Source organism: Apium graveolens, chromosome 11 (genome assembly GCF_009905375.1).
Source record: "Apium graveolens cultivar Ventura chromosome 11, ASM990537v1, whole genome shotgun sequence".
Lineage (NCBI taxonomy): Eukaryota > Viridiplantae > Streptophyta > Magnoliopsida > Apiales > Apiaceae > Apium > Apium graveolens.
Genome location: NC_133657.1, coordinates 122194674 through 122200280, shown reverse-complemented (window position 1 = coordinate 122200280; position 5607 = coordinate 122194674). Strand labels below are relative to the sequence as shown.

General features: G+C 40.1%; 1 non-coding gene across 1 annotated transcript; it reads left to right on the top strand.

Moving 5' to 3' along the window:
• Positions 1-4604: 4604 nt before the first annotated feature.
• Positions 4605-4711, top strand: LOC141699409 (small nucleolar RNA R71). The gene has a single exon (XR_012565875.1). It is a non-coding gene; the product is annotated as a small nucleolar RNA R71 (small nucleolar RNA).
• The last annotated feature ends 896 nt before the right edge of the window (positions 4712-5607 follow it).

Genomic DNA, 5607 nt, shown 5'->3' with positions numbered 1-5607 from the left:
AACAACACACTTCTCTTTGGTCATGCTTAGGTCATCAATCCTATGTCATCTTCCCATGCTTTTCCCCTTCTTATTGGTTTGATGACATCATCCTCACTAATCTCTTTGATTAGCTTCTAATTACTTGGCTAATGACCGATGATCTGTTATACGGTTCGCTTAATTTTCATTTTCGTTTATCATTTGAGGGATCATATCCGGGATCTTATTACTTGGGTTTCCTTAACCTTTCTCAATACATTATATTCCTTTTATGATTATCTCTTATAATCCTTGAATTTAAATCCTTTTTATCATGTTACCTTATACTCAATTCTTTCAGTATCTGGTGGATTTTCGGGAAAAATCAAAGTGTTTGAATTTGGATTCTGACGATCTTTACATACACTTATATATCATATAGAGTACTAATAAGATCTCAGAATAACAATAGAAGAACCCCTACATAGTGTGGCATGAAAAGTTTTCTTATTCAGCATAATCAGCAAAACACTATTCATAAGGGTTACTAAAAGTTCAAAAATTTTGGGGTTATTACAGCAGTGAACTTGCAATTGCAAAAATGCGACCCCTCATCACTGATTATTACTCTTGGAGTTCCAAATCTTGTGAATATCTGCTTGTGAAGAAAATGAAGCACTACTTTCACATCATTCGTTGGCAACGCCTTAACTTCAACCCATTTCGACACATAATCAACTTCCAACAAGATATACTAATTGTTACAAGATGAGACAAATGGCCCCATGAAGTCAATTCCCCAAACATCGAAGACTTCAACCTCGAGAAGGACATTGAGAGGCATCTCATCCCTCTTGGACATATGACCCACACATTGACATCGATCACATTTCAAAATTAACTGATGAGCATCTTTAAACAAGGTCGGCCAAAAGAAACCTGCTTGAAGAATACGAGATGCTGTCTTTTCTCCACCATAATGTCCTCCATAAGCCGTTGAGTGGCAATCTCGTAAGATCCCCCCCGTATTGCTGTAAGGAATACATCTCCTGATGATTTGGTCAGCTCCTTGTCAAAAAAGAAACGGCTCATCCCACATATACCACTTCACTTCATGTAGAAACTTCTTCTTTTGAGCGTATGACAAGTCGGGAGGCATGATATTACTCACAAGGTAGTTCACGATGTCTGCAAACCACGGTTCTTCTTCTTGCACTCCAAACAGCTGCTCGTCGGGAAAAGACTCATTTATCAATGTCTTATCCAGTGAAGTTGCATTAGGATCCTCTAAATGAGAGAGATGATCAGCGACTTGATTTTCAATCCCTTTTTTGTCATTGATCTCTAATTCAAATTCTTGAAGCAAAAGAACCCATCTGATCAATCTAGGCTTCGAGTCTTTCTTTAAGACGATATATCGAATTGCAGCGTGATCAGTGAAAACTGTCACCTTTGTCCCAAGCAGATAAGATCGAAATTTCTTAAAACCATAGACGATAGCCAACAGTTCTTTCTCTGTAGTAGTATAATTCAGTTGAGCACCATTTAGGGTCTTACTAGCATAGTATACCACATGAAATATGTTGTTCTTTCTCTGCCCAAGAACTACTCTAACTGCATAGTCACTTGCATCGCACATCATCTCAAAAGGTTCACTCCAATCAGGTACAGTTATGACATATGCCGTGATTAAACTCTTCTTTAAGAACTCAAAAGTAGCCACGTACTCGTCATCAAACTTAAACGTGACATCCTTCTCAGAAGATTGCATAAAGGTTTATTAATTTTTGAGAAGTCCTTGATGAACCGCCTGTAGATGCCCGCATGACCAAGAAAACTGCGAACCCCCTTAACGGAAATTGGTGGGGGAAGATTTTTGATGACCCCTACTTTGGCTTTGTCCACATCAAGACCCTTACTAGAGACCTTGTGCCCAAGAATGATGCACTGTCGCACAATAAAGTGACATTTCTCACAATTGAGAACCAAATTAGTCTCAACCCACCTCTTGAGAACGTCGCCTAGATTCTCAAGCACTCATCAAATGAATCACCAAACATATATAAATAGTCCATAAACACCTCCACATTCTGACCAATCATATCAGAGAAGATAGCCATCATGCATCTCTGAAATGTGGCAGGTGCTCCACATAACCCAAAAGAAACTCTTCGAAAGGCGAAGGTACCAAATGGACAAGTGAAAGTAGTCTTCTCGTGATCTTCTAGAGCGATACAAATTTGATTATAACCCGAATAACCATCCAGAAGATAGTAGTACTCATGCCCAGCCAATCTGTCAAATATCTGATCAATAAACAGCAGAGGGAAGTGATCTTTTCATGTGGCCTTGTTCAGCTTCCTGTAATCCATGCAAACTCTCCACCCCGTGATTGTTCGAGTAGGAATGAGCTTATTCTTCTCATTAGCAACCACAGTGATACCTCCTTTCTTTGGCACACACTGAACTAGGCTCACCCATGAATTGTCAGAAATAGGGTAGATGATCCCTGCATCCAGCCACTTAAGAATTTCCTTCTTCACGACTTCCTTAATGATAGGGTTTAACCTTCTTTGTTGCTCAACAGTAGGTTTGCTACCTTCCTCTAGCAGAATTTTATGCATATAATAAGAAGGGATGATTCCCTTGATATCTGCTTTAGTCCAACCAATTGCTGATTTGAATTCTCTAAGAATTCTCAAAAGATTCTCCTCGTCGCTACCTGAAAGGTCAGATGCAATAATAACAGGCAGAGTAGATGCATCACCTAAAAACGCATACCTCAAATATTCACGTAAAGGCTTAAGCTCAAGAGTAGGAGCTTCCTCAATAGATGGCTTGAGGTGCTTAGGAGCTTTGTTCAACTCCTCCATTCCCAGAGATTCAAAAGGCATATCAATCTTCCTCTTTCAGGGAGAAGTATTCAGAAATTGTAATTGTTCATCCCCTTCATCATCTTCACTATCAAAATTCCCCAACAAGGCTTTCTCTAAGGCATCAGACCTTAGCAATTGATCAAGTTCTGAAGTAACCATAGAATCAACCAACTCCACTTTTAAGCACTCCTCATTTTCTATAGGGAACTTCATGGCATTGAACACATTAAAAGTTACATCCTGGTCCATCACTCACATGGTGAGCTCACCCTTCTACACATCTATCAAAGTTCGGCCAGTAGCCGAGAAAGGTCTTCCCAAGATTATGGGAATCTTCTTATCTTCCTCGAAATCAAGAATTACAAAATCAGCAGGGAAGATGAGTTTATCAACCTTGACCAAGAAATCTTCCACAATACCTCGCAGATATGTAATAGAACGGTCGGCCAACTGCAAAGTCATATAAGTAGGCTTTGGATCAGGCAAGTTCAACTTCTTGAAGATTGACAATGGCATCAGATTGATGCTAGCTCTCAAGTCACATAGACACTTGTCAAATGACATATTTCCAATGGTGCATGGAATAGTGAAGCTTCCAGGATCTTTAAGCTTCGGAGGCAACTTCTGTTGCAGCACAGCACTGCATTCCTCCGTGAGAGCAACGGTCTCTAAGTCATCAAGTTTCACCTTCCTAGAGAAAATACCTTTCATAAACTTCACGTAACTAGGCATTTGTTCAAGAGCTTCAGCGAAAGGTATATTGATATGAAGTTTCTTGAACACCTCTAGAAACTTCTCAAACTGCTTATCCAGCTTTTTCTTCTGCAAACTCTTAGGAAAAGGAGGTGAAGGATAGATCCATTTCTCCCTTGTATTACCCTCAGGAGGAGTGTGCTCAACAGTAGTCTTCCTTGGTTCCACTTCTGCTTCCTTCTGCACTTCTCCTTCAGCCTCAACTTCAGATTCTGGAGTCTTAGATTTTTCAGGATTCGCAACCTTACCAGACCTCAATGTAATTGCCTTAACATGCTCCTTAGCCTCCTTCTTTCCTGACACTGCAGTATCGCTTGAGAGTGTGCCAGGTTGATGATTCAATAATGCATTAGCAATTTGACCAATCTGATTCTCCAAGGTCTTGATAGACACAGCTTGGCTCTTGCACATGAGTCTTAACTCCTCCAATTTAAATTTTTCATTAGCTTACGGTAGCTGCTGAAGTTGAAGTTGTTGCTTAGGGGAATATTACGGTTGCTGAAAACCAGGAGGGTTATACTGCTTAGCTATGTATGGATGATAAGATTGTTGCATCACATTCTGATTATTACTCCAGCTGAAGTTAGGATGATTACGGTTATTTGGATGATAAGTGGTTTGAGCTTGTTGATGTGATCTCGGAAAGTTGCTCACAAATTGAGCTGATTCGCTAAAAATAGTGCACTACTCAGTTTCATGCGCCTCCGCACAAAGCTCACAAACACTAGAGATTTGATTAACTCCATAATTCGCCAAAGAGTCCACTTTCATCGTCAAAACTTGAAGCTGAGCAGCTATAGCCGTTGCTGTATCCACTTCCAGAATTCCTGCTACCTTGTTTTGCAACATTCTTAGCGTAGGATTCTGGTATTCATTAGCTTCCATGAGCTCAATCAACTCATAAGCTTCATTATAGCTTTTGGCCATAAGGCTCCACTAGACGCTGCATCAAGTATAGGTCTAGACTGAGCGCCTAAACCATTGTAGAAATAGTTTATAATCATCCGATCAGGCATGTCATGGTGTGGGCACTTCCTTAGCATCTCTTTATATCGATCCCAAGCCTCACACAGAGATTCTCCAGTTTGCTGAGCAAACTGAGTAAGAGCATTCCTAATTGCAGCAGTGTTCGCCATAGGAAAGAATTTAGTGAGAAACTTTTGAGCAAGATCCTCCCATTTGGTGATAGATCCTGGTGAGAGAGAATGTAACCAGCACTTTACTTTATCCCTCAGAGAGAATGGGAAGAGTCACAGCTTGATAGCATCTTCAGTCACCCCATTGAACTTGAAAGTATCGCAGATCTCAATAAAATCCCTGATGTGCATGTTGGGGTCTTCTGTAGGAGAACCCCCAAACTTAACTAAGTTCGGTATCATCTGAATCGTGCTCGACTTGATCTCAAAAGTGTTAGCCGAGATGGATGTTCTGATGATGCTCGACTGAATATCATCGATCTTAGGCTGAGAATAGTCCATCAGAGCCTTAGGATTTTCTGCTTGATCTCCCATCACTACTAGAGCTGGTTCCTCGACTTTCTCTTCTTCTTCTACTTTTTCTTCATCCTCAAAAACTTCCCTTCGAATCACTACAGCTTCTTCCTCGGCTTGATCCAGATTTCTATTACGAGTCCCCGAACGCGTATGCATACACGCTCACTAGAGTACCTGAAACACGAAAAAGAAAAAGAGTAGGTAAGTAACAATTTCTGAGTCAATGAACTTTAACGATCACTGATGACAAACACATAAACTAAAAGTTAACACCGTATCCCCGGCAGCGGCGCCAAAAACTTGTTAGTCGCTAAATACGCGCTAAGATTCACACAAGTATACGCGTTCGCAAGTAATATAGAATTATTTCTAGTTCATTCCCACAGGGACAGGTTTAGTTTAACTTTGTGATTTATACACTTATGCAACAATGATATGGCTATTATATTCAATGATAAGACGAATAACAAATTGGGTTTTGATTATACTACGATTAACTATTGAGAATTTATACTAGAGAACAT